General features: G+C 48.8%; 1 protein-coding gene across 24 annotated transcripts in view; it reads right to left on the bottom strand.

Moving 5' to 3' along the window:
- Positions 1 to 26,050, bottom strand: part of MYT1L (myelin transcription factor 1 like) — a 399,489-nt gene that overhangs the window by 356,162 nt on the left and 17,277 nt on the right. The gene's annotated exons all lie outside the window — the stretch shown is intronic.

Raw genomic sequence — 26,050 nt, 5'->3', positions numbered from 1 at the left:
CCCACTCCATGAGGAAAGTAAGAATCTCCATATTAAGGATGGTGCAGAAAACAGCTCCCACTATGGAATACCCAACTCAGAAGCCAGGCACTGGTCCTGACACCCCACTCCTGGGCACGGGTCCAGACAAAACTCCAGCTGGAAGGGATGCACACACCTAGTGTCCACAGCAGCACTTTCACAGTTCATGAGCAATCTAAACGTCATCGACAGACAAACGGATAAAGATAATGTGGCACAGATATGCAATGGAATATTACTCGGCCATAAAAAAGAATGAAAGAAGGCCATTTGCAGCAATATGGATGGGTCTATTAAGGGAAGTAAGACAGAGACAGACAAATATCATACCATATTGCTTACATACAGAGCCTAAAAAATGATACAAATAAACTTATTTACAAAACAGATTCACACACACAGAGAACAGACTTGCAGTTGCCAAGAGGGAGGGAATATGGGGGAGGAAAAGGGTCGGGAGTCTGGGGTTAGCACATGCAAACCGTCATCTGTAGAAGGGACAGTGAGGTCCCACGTTACAGCACAGGGAACTATATGTAACATCCTGGATAGACCATAATGGAGAAGAGCATAAAGAAGAATGTACATAGACATATAACAGTCCTTTTGGTGTACGGCAGAAATTAACACAGCATTGTAAGGCAACTGGACTTCAGTAAATTAACCTGGGGCCACTGTCTCATTCATGCCTCAGAGAAAGCAAACACTGTTCTCATATCCGCTCAAGATGCTAAGAAACCCGCTGAGACACACAGCTAGGACTCAAGACCATCCCGGACATGAGCTTCTCTCTGCATCTCCAGGCTGCCCTGCGGTCGCTCAGCCCCTCTAACACATTGACCCTGAGTTCCTCAGGATTTTAAAGGAAGACTTTCAACAACTGTGAACATGCTTTGGCTCACAAGCAGAAACATCCTCTTCTGCAGACAGAACCGACGACCCTTCTAAGACAATATCATTGCTATTAAAATGCGGAGACCATTTTGGGTCACTCAGAGTCAGAGGAAACATATGTATGCTTTTAGTGGAAGTAATTCGGATCTCAAGTTTCTGATGATTTCTAATAAATGGGAGAAAGAAAACAGAGAACCCATTAGAAGACACTTAAGAGGATCTCAGGCCTTGGGGTCTCACTTTGGAAATGACAGTAAATCCAGTTTGTGCCTGGGTGAGACCAGCTCGCCTGTTGTGAGTCAGAAGTAATGTCCTAATGGCTTAAGTGGCCCCTGGGGGGTCAGGCAGGGCCACCCTGGAAATGGGGCAGGAGCCCAGCAAGCTGAAGCACACACGCGCCACGTTTATCTCATCTAAAGTTGCTCCTGCTTTGATTTGGCCTTAGTCAATTACTTTTCCCTTTTAAACACTCAGTAAGTCTAAAGAAGCTTACCTGATTTTGGGTTTATCAAAACAGAGTACTGAGTTTTAAAACATTGCCAAGAATGGAATAGACTCTAAGTTCTTTAGCCTGTTATCTTTTACACTTTTTGTTAAACCCCATGTGACCAGTGCCCCGGCTCTAATGCAGCTACATCTAACTCAGCTTAAGGTTTATACAAATGCTGAATGCTAAGTGATCTAAAGAACCGCTCACTAGCATAGACCAGTCCCAATCTTTTGTCAAGTTTATCTAAAAATATGGGCTTCCCTGGTGGCTCAGTGGTAAAGAGTCTGTCTGCAGTGTAGGAGATCCAGGTTCAAACCCCGGGTTGGGAAGATCCTTGGAGAAGGGAATGGCAACCCACTCCATCCAATGCTCTTGCCTGGAGAATTCCATGGACAGAGTGACTGACCAACAACAGCAATCTAAAAATATAAGTAATCTAATTACCGCAGATGGAAAAATAACAGATTTCAAAAGCACAGTGTGACCTTATCATTTGTAAAGGGAGGCTGGCAGATCTGATAATTTTTAAGATTCCTTCTCCCCTCTACAACTAAGCTTTAGTCATCAGAAATCTAGGGAACTCGGTCTTTAAATTTATATAAATATTTAAGTTAATTAATAATTATTTCATAGGCTTTAAACACATAAGATTGTTGTTATTTCTGCAACAATATTACCACTTCTATTTTTTTCCCCACTTAATTAACAGAAGAGAAGCAATACACTTTCTAAGGAAATAGTAACAACAATGTAACTAAAACTTTAATAACCTGGCTCACTTTGCAAGTTTAACCTTGGCACTCCGCACACGTGGAGATGAAGCAGAGTGATGGAAGAACTGAAGGCCTGCCCTCAGGAACTCCAAGAGGCAGACGGCTCATGTAGAGCGCGTACTGGCTCCTCTCTATACCCTTCCCCAGACAGACATCATTTTTATACGGTCTATCATTAGATAGGCCTCATTTTCTGATGTGCTATGATTCATTTCTGGAGAAAGAAAAGATATACTCATAATAACCTATAAATGGAGACTTACTATGTGCTAAGTGGCTTCCCAGGTGACGCAGTGGTAGAGAATCTGCCCGCCAATGCAGGAGATGCAGGAGACGCAGATTTGAAGGAAACGGAAGCCCGTTCCAATATTTGGGTCTAGGAAATCCCTGGACACAGTAGCCTCGCAGGCTACAGTCTGTGGGGTCGCAGCGTCGGACACGACTGCCTGACTGAGTGGGCACACGTCGGTAAGTAACGGGCACGTGTTGCTGCCTTTAACCCTCACGGCAAGGTGCTTGTGCATACTCAGTGGCTTGGTCCTGTCTGACTCTTTGCAACCCATGGAGTGTAACCCACAGGCTCCTCTGTCCATGGAGTTCTCCAGGAAAGAATACTGGAGCAGACTGCCATGTCATTCTCCAGGGTATCTTTTCGACCCAGGGATGGAACCCACGTCTCCTGCATCAGTAGGCGGATTCTTTACCTCTGAGCCATCAGGGAAGCTTACCGCAAGGTAGGTGCATCTGAACATTGATTGTACGGAGAAAAGATGAGGCACACAGATGTTGGCTTAAGATCACTAATCTGTGAATAGCAGACCTGGATTTGAACCCCAGCATTCTAAATCCTCAGCATGTGCTCAATACCGCACAAAGTCCTCAGTGCAATTAGAGGTCACTTTTTAAAAATAAAATCATCATTATCTAGATACAGCAAAGTCCTAGGAAAAATGTAATGAAAGTCTTCTTATTATCCGCACAATCTACAGCCCTGATGTCCAATGTGGCAGAAACTAGCCATGTGGGCGACTGGGTGCTAAACATGGTCCCTTAGGGCTGAGATGAACCCCAAATACCAGGTTTAATGATGGTACAAAAAAAATAAAGTAAAATACCACGTTTATAAATACATAGTGACTACCTACTGATGTGATACTATAGGTGAGACAAATATAGTGTTAAAATTAATTCCCTCTGCTTATTGCATTTAATATTTGCAGGGAAAGGTGATATGACAAAATATGTGATTTTGTGGCTTGCATTATATTCCTGTTGGACAGGGCTGATCTAAGGTTTCACATAAGACATTTTACGATGAGCTGCCTCTGGGATTTTTTATCAGAGTTGAGCCAAATACAAATGCTCAGAGGGAAGGAATTCTTGCTACAAGTCAACTTAACACACGCAGGAGGGCCTCAGGAATGTTAGGTGTGTATTCTTCTTAAAATTCATAGCTCTTATCTCAAAATTAATTAATCACAAAAAGTTGTTTCTCATAGTTAATGAAGCAGAAGTAGATGTTTTCCTGGAATTCCCTTGCTTTTGCCATGATCCAAAAGTGTGAGACAATTATACTTGTGTATAAACTAATCTGATTTGATTTATTTATTGGCTGCACCGTGCAGGCATCTTAGTTCTCCCACCAGCGATCGAACCTGTGCCCCCTGCATTGGAAGCACTGAGTTTCAGCCACTGGACTACCAGGGACGTCCAAATCACTACACTTTAAAAAACATTCTACATTGTGATATAAGCCATGGGCTCATTCTCTTGCTTTCCTGCAGGCTTCCAGGGCTCTTGATGGGAGAGGCAGGTGGAGTTTCCTTGTCTTGCGAGGGCGCCCCTCGGAAGTGGTAGTGGGGACACTTGTCTGCAGACAGAATCACCCGCTGGAGACCGAGTCTGACTGTGAGGGGTGGCTTGTCCCTTCACTGAGGAAACCCCGGTTGGTGCTCCGCTGGCTCACGAGAACATGTGCTCGCTCTTGGGGTGGAGAGGTTGGAGCTTTTCTGCATCATAGCCTAAATGTTTGCTTCCTATCTACTGGGCATTTATTCATGTCATTTTCAGGCTTATTGTATTTCCCCTCACACTTCGAGTCTGGGAGCAGTATAGTGATCCATATTCTCAATCTCTTAAAATACACTATTTGCTTAATATTTTTTTTCAGGCCGGACTAGTTTCATTTAGTGAGCTAATTCCCACATATACCTTATAGAAAAGTTGGATGGTGAGAAGTAAATATAAAATATAACAACCTATAGCAAAAATAATAAAACAATCCTGACAACCAATTAGCCACTGTGCTCACTTCCACAGACATCTTTTTGCAAGGCTAGGATGAGAAGACCCCTCGTTTCATTGCCTGATGCCATGGAAACCTAGCCCAGTGGTACTGCCAGTGGAATAAAGCAGGCTACCGGGCACAGAACTGAAATCCTCTCTAAATGGCATGGGCACATGACTGGTATTTTAAAACATGTGATATCTGAGAAATGATGTGACTTTCTTAGCATCTTAGGAGGCACAACAATGAGATTTAGATGTAGATCCAATTAATCGCCTGCAGAGTCACAGTCCCCAAACCCCAAGCTCACCTGCGTCACCACACAAACACAGCCTCAGTGTAAGCCCAGCGCCATCAGGGGCCCCTGAGGTGGGTCCCAGGAGGGGGAAAGGAGAAGGCAGGGTGTGTGGTGAAAGGAAATTTGCTCCCTGGGGAAGACCTTCCTGAGCCAGGCTTAGGACTCCGGTGGGAGTCAGGATATTTATGTTCTGACACCAGCTTGGCAACCCACGATCACAACATCGTGCACGAGTGTTACGGAGTCAGCTGCACGGTCACAAATCACGGTGCGCCGTGCACGTCAAGGGGAAGCCAGGACTCTGGGTCCAAGTCCCGCCTCCTCTGCTCGCTCCTGAATCCCCACCAGCGCTCATGCTCCTCAGTGGTAAAACGAGAACCTTCGACTTGTCCCCGAGCCCTGCTCTCTCCCTCCAAGTCACCCAGCTCACATCCAGCCCCGACAGAACAATATTCCTAAGGGCCCAGAGGCTGGGGGGCAGAGACCAGCTGGGGACGCAGAGTCCCTACATGTGGGCATGAAGATAACAGTGAAGGAAGGGAATCTCCTTACAACAAGTACATACAACTGGGAGGCTCCGGAGCCACGGCCCACCCATCAGAATCCTGTTAGCTGTCCGTGTGCCCATTCACACAAGCGACCGTCTTTCTCCCACGCTCGTCCTCTGACAGAGAAGTCGGGAACCATTATGGTCCTCAGCCCTGCACGCGTGTTAGGACCACCCGGGGCCTTTCAGACATGGCGACTTCCACCTGCAGAGATCCGCGTGCGGGGAAGCCTGGGAGTCAGTGTTTTTAAGGCTCCCCAGGTAACCCTTCCGAGCAGCCAAGGCTGAGAACACTGGCTCAAAGGAAAGGCTGAAAATCACGGAGCTGAAGCCTCCCACGTTTGAGTCGAATTCTGCACCTTTCTAGCAGTGCGAACGTCACCATTCAACTGGCTTATCTCTTAGGGACACAAGAAAATGATAAAATATTAATGGTAACAACACCTGCCCCACTCACTTTATGAGGTTATTATGAAAATCAATGTGAAATATAATGAAAAGGCCTGGTAGAAATATGATTGCATGCAATTTCTATTCTTGCTGAAGGACGACCCGGATAAGTAAAACTCAAAGCCATGGACCAGGCACGGAATCGACAGGGAAATGAGAATGATCAAAACTCAGAAAAAAGGGGGGCCTGTCCTTGGGGGTTAGCTACAAACTGCAGAGGGGCATTTCTATTCTTGACTGTGAACCCGGCGGTCTGTGCTCTGAGTTTAAGCCCCTTTGTGCTTAGCATGCTCAGGCCTGTCCGGCTCTTGGCGACCACATGACTGGATCCCACCATGCTCCTCAGTCCACGGAACTCTCCAGGCAAGAATACTGGAGTGGATTGCCATGCCCGTCTCTTGGATTAGGACAGTGAGCAACCATTCCATGATTTTCATGTTGGACTTGACACGGGAAGTCCCGAGACAGTGATTTAGCAGATTTAATCCAGCCCAGAGCTGGACTCTGGGGCATGTCAGTCAGGCACTGCACCACAGGGAGGACTCCGTGTCCTTGCCCTAAACAAGCTCACCTCACAGACTGGAAGACGACCACACAAGATGATGTGGTCACCAATGGAGCAGGGAGGAAGCCATCCTATTTAGACAAGGCAACTGGGCCGGGGTCTCAAGGCTCGGCGCCCTGCCTGTGCCTGGGGACCAGAGTGCACTCCCTGCTGCAGTGACAAGTTCCCGGGGACAAGTGTGAGGGTGCACACCCAGCCCCGCCCCAGGGTCACCCTCGGGCCAGACAACCCCACACACCCCGTTCTGGAAAGGACAGTGATGTCACTGGCACAGGATGTGTAAACAGTTTCTGTAGACAGCCCTCTAGCTTTCCCTGGGGCATCTCCTGAAATGTAAAAAAGCATGATTCTCAGAGCGCCCAAGGAAACCCCCAAACGCTGCAAACGCAGGGGGAGGGTGGGTGCTTGGGGCCGGGGCTCAGCACAGAGCCCTGAGCAGACAGGGGGACACACGCGGCTGGATGTGGCCCCAGCCCGGCACCACTGAGTCACTGGCAGCCCGCACTCAAATCGTAGAGGGGAGCTTACGTTTGTGATTCCAGAAGTACAAAGCGGCTCTGCATTTGTGTCACAAGAAAGCCTGCTCTCATGAATTGGATGTATTGACTAACACCCAACAAAGTATTCTGCCTGACTGATTCTTCTTCTATTAACCTCAAGCCTGTAAGCAAATCAAGAAGAACTTGCGGGGCAGGAGAACCGTGAGGAACAGAGGTGTGAATCAGCAGGGAGGAGGAGCAGAGCGTCTTCTTTGCTCTGAGACATGCGCTACAAGGAGCACTTTCCTCTGTGTGACGTATCCCCATGTCGCTCGCAAGTCCTGCTCATGGGAAAGGCCCTAAGTCACAAGAGGCAAGATGAAGGAAGTGGAGCTGATGCTTATGGCTGGGCGGGGGTCCCAGAAGCGGTGGGGGCAGTGCAGGACCCCACACAGGAGGGAGGGTGTCCTGGGCGCTGGGTCCCATCTCCAGACTTAGCCCTGAGGGCTGAGAGGAGACTGGGTCAGGGCCAAGGGATGGGTGGGAGAAACCCGCTGTCTGCCAGGAGCTCAGCAGAGAGTGGGAGACCTCAGGGTGCTCTCCTGGAGCCCAGGAGTCACAGAAGTGAGGGGGCTTCGTCTCCCCCAGAGCGACTGCTCCTTGTGAGGGTACAGCACAGAGTCGGAGCAACGCCACGACGTGCCAAACCTGGACATCAGGGCCATGTGCTTTCTGTTGGGGCCACTGAGACGGTGCTTAAGAAGGCAGCGCCTTCCAGGGAGGGGACACGGCATGCCTGCGAGGAAGTAACAGTCTCCAGTGTGTCCACCGAGACTCTCTTCTGGGGGAGAAAGCCCAGGAGGCAAGCCGCCCTCTGGGAGCTGGACACCACCCTCCTCCAGGCCTGTCAGGAGACAAACGGGTTTTCAAACACAGGAGCAGAAAGGTGGTGGGGGGCTGATGTAGGGAGGAGACCCATGGAAGGAACCAGGCTTCCTGGGCAGCTGCTGAGGGTGGACTCACAGGAGGGCATTGGGGGAGAAGGCAGTTTGCACGGGGTCCCCTTGGGGGCAGAGGATGGGCTGCCTGAAAATGCGGGATATGGGCTGAAGGTGCAGACGCAATCACATCCCACTAGCTAGCTCCAGGTCTCAGTGTGAAGCATCAGGTTAGAAGGAAACCTCCAGCCACAGGTGAGGACAGGGTTCGGAGACAAGTGTACTGGCTCACAGATGATGCTGACAGCTGGCCCCTTCAGGCCATCCGACCAAGCTTAGGAATCCCTGTGTCCTCACAAAGTGACCTGGTGTCTAAGTTTGGGCAGGCTCTAGAATAGGAAACCCACTGCATATTGAGAACAGTTTCATCTCAGGAAGAGTCAGCAAGGACCCAGATCATGTGAACTCTGCCCTGAGCTCAGTAAACCATCATTCCAAAGTCAGATCTTCCCTCCCACACTTCAGACGGTGTTGAGGTCAAGCAGCCAAGACTGGAATGACCACAAGATCTGAACTAAGGATGGAGGCTGGTTTTCCCTTTAATGTACAAATGGAGGGACTCCTGCTTAGAGAAGAGTCATTTCATGTTACAAATGAGACGGAGATATGCTCGTTTTTTAATTATGCTTCTCTTTATGTCTTTTCATTAGACAGGGTAAGGGTGTCTAACTCACAGGTAAATAAATATGGGATCTATTATACATCAAATACAACTTAATGGTCACTGCACTAGTCACCCTATAGAAGAAATTGATTATTAAGTATTGGTTGAAAAGAGAACCATGTGTACAACACGGCAGAGTATTATGGGATGGGCACCTCTGTGCTTTTATGTTCTAAGCCTACATCACATCCGTCCCTGCACACCTGTATTTACAGTCCAAGCTCTCGAGCAGCTGAGCCCAGGTACAGAAACGATCACTGTCCATAAACCAGGTCAGTCACACGCCATGAAAAATGAGGTGCTTCCTTGGTAGGCAGTGATCTCCCCATTGTAGTAGGAATTCAAGCAGAGACTGGATCCGCAGATGAACACATCGCAGGGAGGGTTCAGAAAGAACTGCTCCTGGAGGAGGGGACAGGCTGGACCGCAGGGCACGGAGGTGCACCCTTCCCCGTCAGAGACGCTGCGATACTAACCGTGCTGAGTCTGGGCAGCAGAGAGGCGCCTGAGCTCAGACGAGGGCGACCGCAGGCTGGGCGGGGGCCAGCAGCACTGCTGGGAAGCCCGAGTGTGAACCAGAGGAGCAGGTTCCAGGACGCACAGTCTGAACAGATGGGACCAGAGTCACACCTCGAGAGAAGCCAGGTTCACAGCTTCCACCTTGAACACGAAGTCCCCTGAGCAGTGTGCTATCTGCTGGGTACCATCCGTTTGATAAATCAGGTGCAGCAAGACCACAAACATCACGGGCGTTCTGCCATCCAACCACCGCACGAGGCTCAACTGGAGCCCCGACGCTTCATGTTAGAGGGAAGAAGGTCAACCAGGAGGGAGTATTGTCGGAGAGACAGAGACCCAGACAGACTTCCCCCCTCAGAACCAGTTTATTTCAAAAGATGGCAACCCCCGGGCACAGCAGCAAGAAATTCAAGAGCAGAGTTACCCTGGGAGGGTAAACACAGAAAATCTCGTTCTGTTTTCTCAGCAGGTGCCTGTAACTGAGCCACGATAAGTCAAAAGGAACCGTGAGTGGCCAAGAAACTTTGACATAAAAATCACCTGAGGTGATAAAAATCACTAAGCACACTCTATTGCTGCTCCTGAAACAAGCTATTTAAGAGGCAAGAGGAAACACACCTTTTAAAACAAATGGAAGAAACAGTTACTCAGGAGAAGAGACCAGTTCTCCAATAAAGACTGTTTTTCTGCTGCTTACTGAACTGCCATTATTCCAATTTAGATGATTCTTTTTTAAATTTTAAGAGTAAGGATATGGTTCATTACAAATATCTCCATTTGAAGGTTTTATTCTTCATGAAACGTTTAAAACATTAGAGCTTCGTGATTAATACTGAAGTGCTTTTTTGCGCATGGGTGGTATGTGATTTTTTTTTCTTTGTATTGATATTTCTGCAGCAATGCATTTTCTTTTTTCTGGAGATGCTGTCTCACTAAGGTCATCAACTCCAGGAAAAGAGGGAGGGAAGGTGGGGTGGAGAGAGAGGTTGTTGGGTAGTTAATGATGAGGTAAGGGGACCAGCGGGGCGCAAGGAGGGTGTGGCCCGATGGCCCGGCTGATCCCCGGGCTCCAGGGCGGGCCTGGCATTCCTTACGAAACCCACAATCTGGGGGCACCAGGAGCAAGCCTCAGCTCGTCCTGGGCGGGCCTTACAAGGTCAGCACACTGGCCTGCCTGGCCCAGTGCGTGCGGGCCCTTAGCCTCGAGAGCTTCCTTGGACCTCAACCGCCAGCCCCGACGCAAAGGAGAGGAGTGACCCTTGCTGTGGAAGGGTGGCGCCCACACTGCAGGCCAACATGTTCTTTCCAGGCTGGCTTCCCCCCGCTCCCCAGTCTGGAGGGACCTCTAAAGATGGCTGGGATCTCCTGCAATGTGGACATGCCAGGTGCCCATCAGGTCCCTGCAAGCCATGCTGGGCACATGAGTTCCGTGGGTTTTCTCTGCTTCTGTTTCCCACGGGCCTCCCAAAGAAGCCCCCGCATCCTAGAAATGCCTCTGAGTCATTTTCCCTCTGGGCTCAAGGCAGAAGCATCTCAAACATTTTATTTGCATGACCCTAATGGCACGGTGGCACAGCCGGGGCATCCCGTGTAGGGCCCAAGTGGCTGGGGCAGCCAGACGGCGGGTGTAACCCACGACCGCCCTGGGCCTGCCGGACTGCGTGTCCCCCTGCAATGGGCAAACCACTTGCTGCTGTCCGCGGAGAAGCTCCTCCACAAAGGCAGGCTTTTCTGCATGTGGGTCAAGGCATTCCCATCAATGACCCCCCAGAGACAGCACTTACAATTCATCCCATTTCCCGTCTCCCCACCCTCCCCTCCCACCTCGCAGCAGCAGCCCGATTTGCTGCTCAGCACTCCAGGGAGGGTTTCAGGAATCCTCAAGGAAGAACAAATGGACCCTTCTGCACAGAGTGAAATTCTGTCCTCCTCCTCCTCCCCCTCCTCCCTGGCACCATCTGAGCACTTTCCCGGGAGGGAGGAGGACCAGAAGGATGAAGGAAACGCCTTCAGGAGTCATCCAAGGTCAGACACAGGCCCTGGGCTTTAGCAAAGCAAAGCTACTCTCAGAAATCGTGGCCAATGCTAATGCCATGAAGCCTTTACCCACTTTTTCTTCTAGGAGTCTTACATTTTCAGGCCTATGTTTAAGTCTTTCCTCCATGTTGACCTGACTTTGCACGTGGTGTAAGACAGGTGTCCAATTTTATTCTTTGGCACTCAGGCGTCCAGTTTTACCCACAGCATTTATCAGAGGGACCATCTTTCCCTATTGCACATTCTTCTTGCCCCTGTCGAAAATCCATTGACAGTATATATGTGGGTGGGTTTTTCCTGGACTTGATTCTGTCCCATGGGATTTATATCAGGGCCACACTCTTTAAATGACTAGAACTTTGTGATATAGTTTTGAATCAGGAAGTGTGGGGTCCTTTCTCAAGATCGTTTTTGTCATCTGGGGTATCTTTTGGCTGAATGTGAGTTTCAGGATTGTTTTCTCTATTTCTTTGGAAAATGCCATTGGGATTTTGAAAGAGATTGTATTGAGTCTTCAGCTCATGTTGCATGGTGTGGACATTTTAACAACACTAAGCATCAAAAAAACAGGCAAGCGAGACTGCGTCAGCCTACATGCATGCTCAGCAAGGGGAGCCGTCAGGAAATAAGGACCACCTACGGAGGAAGAGAAAATGTCTTCAAGCCATACACCTGATGAAGCGGCCACATCCAAAGTACATAAGGAACTCCTACAACTCAACAGCAAAAACCACAAATTCTAAAGAATTCAACCTAAAAATGGGCAAATGGGGACTTCCCTGGTGGTCCAGCGTTTAGGAATCCTCCTTCCAATGCAGGAGACACAAGTTTGATCCCTGGTCAGGGGACTAAGAGCCCACATGCTGTGGGGCAACTGAGCCAATGCGCCCAACTAAGACCCAATGAAACAGAAACAAAACGAAAGGAAAAACAGGCAAATGCGTTGAACAGAGACTTCAAAGAAAACACACACATAGCCAGCAGGTATATGCAAAAGTGCCAGCTTCACTAATCCTCAGGGAAATGCAAATTAAAACCACAGTGAGACACCACCTCACGCCTGTCAGAACGGCTGTTGTTAAAAAAACACCTTGGTGCACTTTGGCACTAGTGCACTGCTGGTGCAGCCGTTGTGGAAAACAGCACGGAGGTTCCTCAAAAAATTAAAGACAGAACCGCCACGGAATCCGGCAATGCCACTTCTGAGTGTTTATCCAAAAGAACTGAAATCATGATCTCAAAGAGATATCCGTTCTGTTTGTTGCGACACTACCCACAGCAGCCAGGATATGGAAAGAGCATAGATGTCCACAAATGGATGAATGAATAAAAAACATGGTATATACATACAGTAAAAGATTAATGACAATACAGGAGCGCCTGTAGGCCATCATGCCAAGCGAAATGTCAGACATAGGAAAACAAGTACTGAATGATTCTGCTCACACGAAATGACTGAAATAGTCAGGCTTTTAGGAATCGTGAGTACAATAATGGTTGCTGGGACTGGGAATGAGGTGTTGCTGTCCATGAGTTCTGTTTATACAAGATAAACAAACTCCAGGGATCTGCTGGACAGCCTTGTTCCCGTAGTTGTTCTGGAGTTAATGACTCTACACTGTGCACTAAACATTTAAGAGGGTAATCTAATGTCGTGTTTTTATCAGAATTAAAAAAAAAAAAAAACCAGAAGACCTATTCCTTTCCTTCCCCCCAAACCCCATATTCATCATTTATTCCCCTTTCTACTTTCTCACACTCACTGCAGGGTCCATGTTCACAAACCTTCAGTTCCTGGGGGAAGGCTCTTAGAAGAGGGCTTGGGAAATCTGGATGAACTCTGCAAAAGACTAGTGAAACAAACACCCACGAAATAATACCAGGATGTTCAGTCCCCCAAGTGTCCTATCAGCTCATCGGTAACAGTGGGCTGTGAGGACTATTAATAGACTGATCTTTGGTTAAGGTCAGTTTCTAATTCCAGTCTGAAATATAAAGGGACACTCAACTTCTAAAGCAACTAGCACACACACACACACATTTTTGAGTAACTCTTTATACCACATGTGTGCGTGTGTAACGTCTCTTCAGCTGTGTCCAACTCCGAGACCCTATGGACTGTAGGCTCCTCTGTCCATGGGCTTCTCCAGGCAAGAATGCTGGAGTAGGCTGCCGTTTCCTCCTCCAGGGGATCTTCCCAACCCCGGGATCGAACCTGCATCTTTTATGTCTCTGGCATGGCAGGTGGGTTCCTTACCACTAGCGCCACCTGGGAAGCCCTTGGGTGTGCTGATGACCAAATACAATGGGAGAAGCTAAGGAAATTCAGATCTTTCCCTCAAAAATCAGATCTCTTTCTGAGAAGACAAGACAGAATTATATATACATATTAAAAAAAGAAAAAAGAAAAAACCGTGAAACCCTATGTGATAAACAATTAGCTGTGAAATCATTCCACACAGCTGAAGTACAAGCGTTCCTTCTGGGATGGGGTCTGTCAGGACAGCCTCATGAAGGAGCTCTGGTTTAATTTAGAGAATGCTTCTGCAGTAACAATTTCCCAGCTGGAATTAAGATACAGACCCTGACAGGATAAAGTGTAGACTTTCATGTAATTTAAAGACTTCTAAAAAAAAGGAGTCAAAATTCTTAATGGATAGGTACTCCTCTGTGTTTTAGAAATAAACACTTTGGATTCTGTCACTGATAATAAAAATCCTTGTCCCGGCGGGGGTGTCAATTAAGGCCGTGGTCATCAGGGAGGCGTGCGCTCTGCAGGGTCTAGCATCTTAATGCTGAGACCCGGCTGAGTCTCAGCCGCAGAGACTACGCTTATAGCCCCGCGGCTGGTAGGGTGCGGGGCCTCTCCTCCGGCCGTGAGAACCCCGAGCCTGCTCAAAGGGGCATGGCGTGGTCCCTAGGCTCCTCTCGAAGGGCCCGACAGTGCATCTAACCAAGGCAGAGTCGCCACAGATGTGCCCCAGCAGGCCACAGACGAGGCCACAGGCTCCCAGGAACACCCCGCCCGCTCCGGCCACGCCCCGGGCTCGCGGTCAGGGCTGCGGGCCTGAGGGTGGAGTGGAGCCCGGATCAGGGGGCGCGGCTGATCGGACGGCGTGTGTGGGGGTGGGGGGGGAGGGCAGGAGGAGGCGGGGTGGCCTGGCTCGGGGTGGTGGGGGGAGGCGGGGTGGGCTGGCTCGCGGTGGGGGACCCTTGCATTCAGGACAGGGCTCCAGGGAAGCCGGGGCTGCACCCACTGCGGGGCTCCGTGCTTACTAAGTAAACAATATGCGACCACGTTTCTTTCTTTCATATAAAAGCACAATTATCAATGAAACAAAACTTCAAACATCCGAATAGTTAATCATCTGTTTTTCTCCAGCTCCGTTTGATGCTGACTCATCCACTCTTTAAAACGAAGTGTGAGTCCCCCATACACACGACTGGAGGAAAGCTTCATTCAAGACTTCTTTTTTCTAAAACATCCAATCTCATCACAATCTTCTTCCAGCCATCACAACCTTTCACTGGTCAGATTTCTCAATCAGACTTTGGCTCTGGATGCTTCTCTACCAGCTCTCTGATGTATTGCATCCTTTTAATTAAGCTTAAAGCAAAGGAAAAAAATCAATATTGTTTGGTATGTCAATGACTTTGGAGAGATTCCCAAGCCGTTTAACCTGGCCTAAAGTCAGTTTATTATTTTGAAACACTAGAATGATCAGTATGGTTTTACATCAAGACACAACATAAAAGGAAATTAAATTCACTCAGAAATTCAAATTATTTTACATAAATGCTTCTACTTTGTGTATAATAATTATTTGCAAGTCATTGAGAGTAAAATTGATATGGTGGGTTTCAAACATGCAAACGATACATAAAATATTCAAAATACACAGTTTTAAGTTTATGTGAGTAGAGATGTTTAGCTTCTGATTGCCTCTGGACTTTGTATTTTTTATTCTATAATATTTGACATGACCGTGTAATCTAAATATCTCTAACTTCCTTGTTTCATAAGGAATTCCTTATGCAGAGCAGTATAATACTTCTAATAGTCAGCTCTCAGTATAATCAGTTTCAGACAACATAAAGTTCTCCATAAGCCAATCTTATTGGATCTAACCACACACGACTTTACCCAGATCTCTCTCTGCATTCTCAGTGAGGGGTCTGTGTTTCTCCCAGACGTTTACACAGTGGCATCTCCCAGGGTGAACAGTGCACCATAAACAAAGCACATCTTTCCAAAAACAGTGAGGTAGTCTGTCCTTGGTAAGGTGATGAGTTAAAAGAATCTTGTCAACTGTACCTCTGGGTTCTAAGCTCAGGTGGTAGGTGGGGAGAGCACTGGGTGTTCTCCCGTAGGGAGTCGATGTTCTACAAGTTGCTTTTATTCACAAAGAGCCCAGAGCAGTGGATGCTACATCTGCAGATGTCAGCACATCTGCAGATGCTAGCAGAACTCAGGGCAGGGACCATCAGCCCCAGGTCAGGCCTTCCGCTCCAGAACTGACGACAGAGCCCCGTTCCTCCTGGAGGACCTGGTCACAGCGGCAGGACATGGCCAGGCACCGATTCTGTCTTCCCGTCCCGATGAAAGCAACAGGGAAACCTGCGTCCACCTGAGCCCACACCCCCGCCCCCCACTGCAGGCCAGCTTCAGCGCCTTTCTTCCCCGACGCCACGCATCCCTTCTCTGCCCTCTGCATTTCATCTCACCTGACTTTTCCCTCTTCTCTGTTTCCGAGTCTCTCCCGCCCATGTCTCTGTCTTTTTTCCTTCCTCTTTGTCTCCTTTTCTCTCTATATAAGGAAACTTTATTCGAAACAGACAAGTTGAAGGCTCCTTTTGAACCCTGATCCATCCCATTTCACATATGTGGGTAGACACATCTATTTTCTCATCACTTACTGAACCCTATTCTGTGCTAAGCTCTGCTCCCAACACCCAGGTGTATCAGAGAATAAAGCACAACTGGAGGGTTGGTGAGTGTAGCTATTCTAGAAGGTTTTTTAACTGAACGTTTAAATATGGGAATATCATGTAAATCCCCCATAGTGCCCAGATTTTCAGCTTATGTGACTAGGATCAAGCAAAATGCTTTACATACACATTATGGTCCAGGCACTGAACTAGACCATGCTGACACAAAAATAAAGAAAAATGGTCTGACATCTTATGAAAGTCAGGCTCACAAAAAGTCCTTTGTCTACCCCAAATCTCTATTCATAACGAGTTAAAACTGCTTCCATCAATTATCCTTAAAGAACATTAACAATGGCACATCTCATAACTACTGCAGAAAACGCACATGCAAATGCAGGAAAATAAACTGATACATCAATATTGTCACAAATATAAAACAATGAAACAGAAACTAATTCTGTGAACAGGTACTCAGCCAGACCTGAGGGTGAAATTTTCGGCAGATCAAATAAATGAGTGAATCATGAGCTGATTAGTCAGGAAGTGTTGTCTAAATGTTGACTGTTTTGCACAAATTGGGGAAACAAATGCTCAGACTCAGCCTTGGTTGCTCCTTCACGTGCGGCTGTTCGTCCATAAAAGGTGAGCTCTGGCTACGTGGGACACTCTTCCTTTGAGAGGGGGCGGGGCTGCCAGACCTCAGACTCCAGAGACGTCAGCGCTCACTGCCCGTCCCTGCACGAGTGTGCTGGTGTCTGCTCGCAGGGAACAAGGCGCTCCCTCCCTCCCCGGGCAGACAGACAGCACGGTGTCCTCACATGGCAGGGACCCAACAAAAGAGGAAACCTCATCAAATACCTGTAAGTCGTGGAGAATGTAAATGAGCTCTTTTGTCTCATCCAACACTTTGCAGAAACCCAAATGATTAATCAGATTACAGACACGGCACTACGCCATCATCATCAGACATGTGAACAAGGTCCCTGAGAGAAGGGCCAGTTGACTGCTCTAAGAGCAGGACTCTGAATGCAAAAGCAAGAGCGCTCTGGGGGCTGCTTCCGAATGCCCCTCCATCATAATCGGCTGCGAGTCCCTTTGGGACAGGACATGTCTTTGTTTTTATTCAATAAATTATTCAGCTTGCATTCACTCAGCATCTACTATGTGCCAGAGAGGAAGCAGTCAGTTTCCATCTTTAATTTTAGTTTAAAAATGATTAAAAAAAAAAAAAAAGGAAAACTAAGACCATCATCATGGTAGCAGAGTGTGTGAAACTCACATTTCACAAACATACCCTTTTGATGTCTTTATGTAATGCTCCGTTTCACAGGTGGAGACATTACGTGGCTTGTCAGGAAAGTGGACGAGGGAAGCGAGAGTGGCAGGAATGTGACGGCTCTGCTCTCTGGGCGAAGCCGGTAACTCACGCTCCCCCCCTTCTTCTTCATGGGGCACCTTCTTCTTTCACTCACTCTTGTCACGGCCAGTTCTTCCTTCACATCCTCAAATTACCCAGCACTACCTTCAGCACAGATTAGGGCCTCAGTGAATTCCCATCAACTCACTTTTGTTTACCAAAAGGTGTTAAAAGCACCATAGTCAGAATTTGAAAATCAACCGTCCCTATTTCTGAAGGAAGACCACCCTTTAGTGAGGCTGGGGCCGGGAGGGGGGATCCCATCCCTGAAGTGTGGTCAGCAGGCTCACAGATTCGTTTCAGCCGAAAGAACACCTGGGTGGTGTCTGAACAGAATCAACACAGTTCTTAGCAATTCTCACTGGGCCGGCCAAGCACCCTACAGATACCACCTCACACCAGTCAGAATGGCCATCATCAAAAAACCCACAAACAGTAATGCTGGAGAGGGTGGGGGGAAGAGAACCCGCCCACACTGTGGGTGGGGGTGTAGATTGCTGCAGTCACTATGGAGAACAGTATGGGTGCTTCTCAAAAAGCTGAAAACAGAACCATACAACCCAGCAATCCCACTCCTGGGCACATACATGGAGAAGACAGTAATTCAAAAATGCACACGTCCCCCAGTGTTCACAACAGCACTATTTACAATAGCCAGGACATGGAAGCAACCTAAATGTCCATCAACAGAGGAATGAATAAAGAAGACGTGGTACATATGTACAATGGAATATTACTCAGCCATGAAAAAGAACAAAATTGTCCAGAGATGTGGCTGGACCTAGAGACTGTCATACAGAGTGAAGTAAGTCAGAAAGCAAAAATAAACGTCATACAATATTGCTTATATGCAGAATCTAGGGAAAATGGTACAGATAAAACCTACTTGCAAAGCAGAAAATAGAGACACAGATGTAGAAAATAAAGGTGTGGACCCCAAGGCAGGAAAGAAGGGATGGGACGATGGGGGATCGGGATTGACATATATACACTATTGATACTTTGTATAAAACAGACAACTAACAGGAGCCTGCTGTGTTACACAGGGAGCCCTACTCAATATCCTGCGGTTTCCTAAACCAGACGGAAATCTAGAAAAAGAAGAAATGCATGTATGTGTGTAGCTGATCCACTTTACTGCATAGGAGAAACTAACACAATACTGTAGAACAACTATACTCCAAGGAAAATTTTGGAAAAGCAACAAAAAATGTAAAATCTTGAATGAAGAGAAAACGAACCAAAACAAAAGCCAGCTTGTCAGAAAATGACCACAGCTCATGGCTGTGTGAGTGATAAACACCATCGTCAACTGAAACAATATTTGCCGCTTTCCTTCCCAGGAGAGCAGAGTGGGAGACAGGATCTCCCACTCAAGAATCGCCCCCAAACCCTGCTGCCCACAGGGGCCCGCTCACACGCTTGCTACACGCAGCTGTAACAGGCTTTCTTCTTCATACTTCTGGTTTGCGGGCTCTTTCAGACACTCTTTTGTTTAAGAACAGAGCTTTGAGTTAGAATTACATGGAAGCAGGAAGCAAAAAAGACACCAAGAGGTAAACCAAGAGGTTGTGGCCCTACTGGATTTAAAACCTGCTAACAACATGTGCTGTCTGTGCCCCCAGATCAGCCTCGTCCTCAAACAAGAATCTGCTGAGCACCTTTCCCGTGTGGGAGGTGCTTGAAAACCCATATGATGGAACTGACGCACTTAAGGCATAACGCACTTTCTCGACGAGACACACTCCAGCTTTGGGTGGGAAATGAACGCATTCACTAACATGTCCCCCGAGAAGCGAGGTGTCCTGGGTATCGGCCGGCGAGCGGTACAGACAGCACCAGGAAGGGAAGGACAGGTCCCAAGCACGAAGCAGGTCGGCGCAGGGGGGCCCCTGCCTGGACTTTGGAAAGAGGGTGGTGCCTTTAACCTCCGCCTCCTGGTCCACACCCAGCGCCGTATCTATGCTTTTGCACTAATGATCTTCCCCATCCTCTTCACTTGTACCTAACAGAAAGCACTTGCTACTGTTTTTCTTTTCTTTCTTCATCTTCTAATCCATTCATCCCACTCCTGCTGAAGAAGTGTCACGGAGCCAGCTCCCTCTTTGCACCTGAACCACGGGTCAACCGAGAATCTGGGCGGAGTCAGTCTGTGTCACTGGGAACTCAGACCAGCTTTGGAGACGAGATGGGCTCGGTTCCGAAGGTTGTGCAGCTACCTAACACACCCCTGCCCCATCTATAAAACCACCACCTTCTCAGCGGAGCCCAGCAGTGACGGGAAAGGACACTGCAAGTTCCGGGTAAACACCGCGGGCAGAGGGTGTCGCCGTGGGCACACGTCACCTACGTGGACCGCACGGGTTCGGCTTCTCCCACGTCAGATGGTGAAAGTGAACTCGTCAAGTCAGCTTTTGGTTAAAATACATAGAAACAAAGTTCAATGCCTAAATGGCTATTTTCCCTGAGTAAATTTAATTCAGCACAGCCACACTAACAGGAAAAGGAGTACGTCAAGGCTGTATATTATCACCCTGCTTATTTATGTTATATGCAGAGTACATCATGAGAAATGCTGGGCTGGAGGAAGCACAAGCTGGAATCAAGATTGCCAGGAGAAATATCAATAACCTCAGATACGTAGATGACACCACCCTTATGGCAGACAGTGAAGAACTAAAGAACCTCTTGATGAAAGTGAAAAAGGAGAGTGAAAAAGTTGGCTTAAAACTCAACATTCAGAAAACTAAGATCATGGCATCCAGTCCATCACTTCATGGCAAATAGATGGGGAAACAGTGGCTGACTTTATTTTTTGGGGCTCCAAAACACTGCAGATGGTGATTGCAGCCATGAAATTAAAAGACACTTACCCCTTGGAAGGAAAGTTATGACCAACCTAGACAGCATATTAAAAAGCAGAGACATTACTTTGCCAACAAAGGTCCATCTCGTCAAGGCTATGGTTTTTCCAGTGGTCATGTATGGATGTGCGAGTTGGAATATAAAGAAAGCTGAGCACCAAAGAATTGATGCTTTTGAACTGTGGTGTTGAAGAAGACTCTTGAGAGTCCCTTGGACTGCAAGGAGATCCAACCAGTCCCACCTAAAGGAGATCAGTTCTGGGTGTTCAACGGCGGGACTGATGTTGAAGCTGAAACTTCAATACTTTGGCCACCTGATGTGAAGAGCCAACTCATTTGAAAAGCCCCTGATGCTGGGAAAGATTGAGGGCAGGAGGAGAAGGGGAGGACAGAGGATAAGATGGTTGGATGGCATCCCTGCTTCAATGGACATGGGTTTGGGTAGACTCCAGGACTTGGTGATGGACAGGGAGGCCTGGCATGCTGCGGTTCATGGGGTCACAGAGTCAGACACGACTGAGCAACTGAACTGAACTGACACTATTTACTGTGCTTCTCTGGTGCCTCAGACAGTAAAGAATCTGCCTGAAATGTGAGAGACTTGGGTTTGATCCCAGGGTGGGGAAGATCTCCTGGAGAAGGGGATGGCTACCCACTTCAGTATGAGACAGTAAAGAGTCCACCTGCAATACAGGAGACCCGGGTTCAATCCCTGGGCCAGGAAGATCCCCTGGACAAAGAAATGGCAACCCACCCCTGTGTTCTTGCCTACAGAAGTCCACAGACAGAGGAGCTTAGTGGGCTCCAGCCCCTGACTAACACCTTCACACACCATTTAAATCACTAAGCCAAAGTTTTGGTCTTAGAATTATACAGCACAGACGATTCTCACTGTCTTAGGAGCAGACATGTCACTGAGATTGCTCCATCCTAAGGCCACTTCTGCAGACAGAGCTGGTCCAGGCGCCCAGCGGCTGTTTCTCCGTGATGACCCAGCATGAGAAACATCAGCATTCATAGGCCTGGCATGAGTGTGCCCCACTTAATTTCCAGGCTCCTCCTTCTTAGGATCAGCATGGTGACACTTCTGAGCCTAGACAGAAAGGTCGGGGGCTCCCCTGCTGGGAAACACTCTCTCAGGGCACACGGCTCCCGGGATTCTGAGCCCCTAACTCCTCCTCTGTCCATCCTAGACCCTGCACTGGTGGAGGAGAAATTCAGGAGAACGGAGGGCTCTTCCTTTCCAGGAGCTCAATTCCACTTGCCTCCCGGCATTAGCATCGATCACTGTGTATAAGCGTTAGGAGTTTGGGTTTTCGAGGGTCCTTCTCAACAGCTTGAACTCAAGTGGCAGATACACAACTATTTATTTTTTAAGAGGCATCAAACGGTCCGAATGGGAACACACTTATATTGAATAAGTAGATGAAGGAAAATCAAGTGTGTGGATGGCTAAGGTTTTCAATAGGAGTCTGCACACCTGGCTCATGAAATTCTTCTTCAGGGAGTTTAGAGGCATCCTTTTCACAGGAAATCTCCAAGTGATTCCGGGAAAAGTCGGAGCACACTGGCTCATCCATGTGTCCTAAGCACCGTGTGAACTTCCTTCCCTGCAGTGACAACACACTCGTCCTAAAGTTCAAGGTGCACAATGCAGTAATGCAGACCAGAGTGAGGCGGTTGCCATTCCTGGCATAAATAGCTCACACTTAATCAGAACAGAAATCTGGGACTTGCAAGGTCCCCACAAAAGATGGAATAGTGATCACTCTGAGAGCAGTAAGTTGGCTTAAAGCTCAACATTCAGAAAACTAAGATCATGGCATCTGGTCCCATCACTTCATGGCAAATAGATGGGGAAACAGTGGAAACAGTGGCTGACTTTATTTTTCTGGGCTCCAAAATCACTGCAGATGGTGATTGCAGCCATGAAATTAAAAGACACTTACTCCTTGGAAGGAAAGTTATGACCAACCTAGACAGCATATTTAAAAGCAGAGACATTACTTTGCCAACAAAGGTCCGTCTGGTGAAGGCTATGGCTTTTCCAGTGGTCATGTATGGATGTGAGAGTTGGAATATAAAGAAAGCTGAGCACTGAAGAATTGATGCTTTTGCACTGTGGTGTTGGAGAAGACTTTTGAGAGTCCCTTGGACTGCAAAGAGATCAAACCAGTCCATCCTAAAGGAGATCAGTTCTGGGTATTCATTGGAAGGACTGATGTTGAAGCTGAAACTTCAATACTTTGGCCACCTGATGTGAAGAGCCAACTCATTTGAAAAGCCCCTGATGCTGGGAAAGATTGAGGGCAGGAGAAGAAGGGGAGGACAGAGGATAAGATGGTTGGATGGCATCCCTGCTTCGACGGACGTGGGTTTGGGTGGACTCCAGGAGCTGGTGATGGACAGGGAGGCCTGGCGTGCTGCGGTTCATGGGGTCGCAAAGAGTCGGACATGACTAAGTGACTGAGCTGAACTGAGAGCAATAAAGGCGGTGCTGTGCTCCAGGTCTCCCCACCAGCCTCTCATCCGCCAGCAGGCTCGCTGAGCACCAGCCTTGTCCAATGTTCAGGTAGGAAGATGGGCTCAAAGGGCAGCACTCAGAGTCTCACAGGCGAGGCTGAACTATGACTTAAATAGCTGTCCATACAGGAGGGGAAGTGGGAAGCCTACCAAGATGAAGGCTGTAAAGCATTGTGGGAGAGGGCTGGATTTCCTCTGGGAGAAACAGGAAGGACTCGAGGAAAGGAAGCCTGAGAACCAGCCTTTGATGAGTGGACAGAATGTGCCTGCGTGGACACCAGGGACAACAGCACAGCTGAAAGAGGGTGGGGGAGAGTCAAGCTCTTCATCGCCCTGATGATACGAAACTGACGAGGACAGGACCCGGGCTAGAAGGCAGACTTGAGAACAGGCAGGGAATGGCCTCACGTGGAAGCTGCGTGTTTGGGTTTAATCCTGGAGGAAATAGGAAGCCCCTGGTGCTTTGTGAGCATGAAAATGCCAAAGCTGAACTTTGGAATAATTCGTCTAAAAACGGAACGTAGCTGCATTTACAAGCATGAGTGAGAGCACGTGTGGGGGTGGACGAGCGGCCTCGGAGGGGACTGTGAGTCCAGGAGGAAGATAATGACAGTCTACTCCGCAAGAGCGGTGCAAGGAATGGAAGGGAAGAAACAGTTGGGAGAGCTATTTCCGAGACAGAATTGGCAGGAAGTAGCCACTGATTGGCTGCCAGGTTAATTATCTCAGAGAATAGCGCTGGCCTTGTCACTCAACCACACAAAACCCTCCAGTAATTCCCCATTATCTGCAGAACAAAGTCATAATCTCAGCGCTCGAGGACTCTTGGGAGGCATGACCCTCCGGGACCGCCCCACCTGGCTTCAGGTCTGTCCTCTGTGGCCCCCCTACCTGGCAAGAAGCAGCCTCCAAGTCGTCCGGAGGCAAAGCCACATGCATCTCTCCCAGGAGATCTCCTCACCTTATTTCCCTGCCTGAATTTTCCCATCTGCTATAATTATCTGCTGAGATTTCCTTTCCTTTCGAGGACTGTCTCTGATACTATCTTCTTCACGTTATCCCACTCAAGCCCTGTTGACACAGCCCCCCTCTTCTTTGAGAAAATCATAACATGTAATTTGTGGTTCCTTACCATTTGTATCAAATTTTACATCACACTGGAGTCATTTATAAATTTGTATTTTCTTCCCTATTGGTCTATAAAATTCTGAAACCAGACAGGAGTTTTGATTTATTTTCTTACAACCGCAACATCTAATCCAATACAGAGGTGGTTAAAGAAAGGGGTGAGAGAATAATTATGTGAACAGCTTTCAGATGGAAGGGAGCTTCCAGGAGAAGTCCTCTACCCATAGCCGACAGAGTGAGCAAATAAAAAAACAGAAAATGGAAGGAACCTCCTACAAAAGACCTGCGGTCTCTGGACACACTGTCCCCACTGGGTTAAACGCAGAAGCTCTGCCGGCTCCTCTCCCAGCCCCGCTGACCTCTGCTTCGCCTGCACACCCCGGTCTGATCTGAACACGACCAGAGGGATCCGGTTTCAAGCCTGCAGATGACGGGTGAGGACCTTATGATTTTGATCAAAAGGAGGCTGCCGGTAAATCCTGGCCGACGGAGCGTGAGCCCACAGACGCGCAGCACACGTCTCACACACGCTTGTGTCCACCCTGCGCGCCGGCACTGATGCGTCCAGACAGGGACGGGGCCCGCAGCCCAGATCAGGTAGCTGCCCTGCCGCTTCTAATAAAGCCTCTCCAACTCCACTGGTGTAACAGACAGGGGGCCGAGCACGCGAGAGGCTCAGGGCCGCGGGCCTCCGGCGGGTCTGGGGGAGGCGGCGGGAAGAGCGCAGGGTGAGGTTGATGTGAACGTGCACGCTGGAGCCGCGCGTGCTCAGACAAGGCCGGGCCCCCAGCCCCGCCCTCCCCGGCGGGTCTGACCCTGGTCAGGGGAGGCCGAGTGAGCCCCGTGTCCGCACCCACGAGGAGCTCAGTCCAAGTAAACACGTTGCTTGCCTACTGCGCTTCGAGCCTGCGATCTCCCCTAAGACACTTGCCGTTCAGGATCTGAGAACAGACACACTCCACCCAAGGAGCTGACTCTCTGCCCTGGGATTGCTTGGCCAATCAGCCCAGCAGAAACCCTGAACACCAGTGACCGCGCGTGCAGGGGCTTCAAGCCATTACTGGGGTGTGCCCACTGCCCTTCCTCGCCATCCTGAGGTCCTGCGGTGAGTCCCCGCCTTAACCCAGGACACGCGTGAGCCACGGGGCTGGGACACGTGCGAGCCGCGGTGCTTGAACAAAAGTGCTGAGGTTCTAACCGTGTGTGTGAGACAACGCTGCTTCGGTGAAGCGCAGGCTTGTGGCTGGCGGTGATGGGAGTGCATTCTGACCGCTGGGAGTGATGGAAAGAGAGTTTGCGGAAGGGGCGGAGCTAACGGGCTCCAGCGCGTGAGGCCCGTCCCATCAGGTCACCAGGGGTGACGCGTGTGCCTCGTCCCCGCTCTGCCCCCACTTAGCGTTGCCCACACTGCTTGCATTTCCACTGCTTCTTCCTTGGGTTTCTGACCCGGCTGTGTCCTCTCTTTGACCAACGAAGGACAGACCACAATTTACTCTCCCTGCACAAGAATACAGCACTTCTGGGCTTTCTAAGGTAGCTTTTCCCCGGAGGAGGGCATGGCAGCCCCCTCCAGTATTCCTGCATGGAGAATCCCATGAACAGAGGAGCCTGGTGGGTTACAGTCCACGGGGTCACAAAGAGCTAGACACGACTGAGGCGACTTAGCACAGGGAGCTTTTCCGGTAGTTTCATCCCATTATCCGTTCTTCCTATTTTTAGGTCCTGTAGAGATGGAGGCAAAGTCTGTATCCAGCTAAACAGGAACAGATGGGAGCATGTTCATTGCACCTTGGTGTGCAAGGAACGCCCCTGCCCGTGGGGGTCTCACCTGCACCCTGTGCCCATTAGGAGGGGCAGGACCCTGAGAAATGGGGTCACGAGAGGCTCTGGTCAGAAAGGGGGTGAGGGGAAGAGGATCAGGGTGGGGAAGGGCAGCAGAGAGGAGAGCATGTCTTCACCACACGGCTGGTGAGCTGCTGGTTGAGGCGCCTTGATGGAAAAGAACGAATGAAGCAGAGGAAATACACACTGTGGGTGACCGGGGTGCGGAGCGGAGCAAAATCAAAAGCATGGAATCGCATGAACTCAGCGCCTGAGAAATTACTCACACTTTCCTTTGCAGAACATACACATGTAAGTGATAAGACACAGGTTCTATACCCAC

The sequence above is a fragment of the Cervus canadensis genome, chromosome 30 (genome assembly GCF_019320065.1).
Source record: "Cervus canadensis isolate Bull #8, Minnesota chromosome 30, ASM1932006v1, whole genome shotgun sequence".
In the NCBI taxonomy this organism is placed as follows: domain Eukaryota; kingdom Metazoa; phylum Chordata; class Mammalia; order Artiodactyla; family Cervidae; genus Cervus; species Cervus canadensis.
The sequence above is the reverse complement of the archived record's forward strand: the minus strand, read 5'-3'. Positions and strand labels throughout refer to the sequence as shown.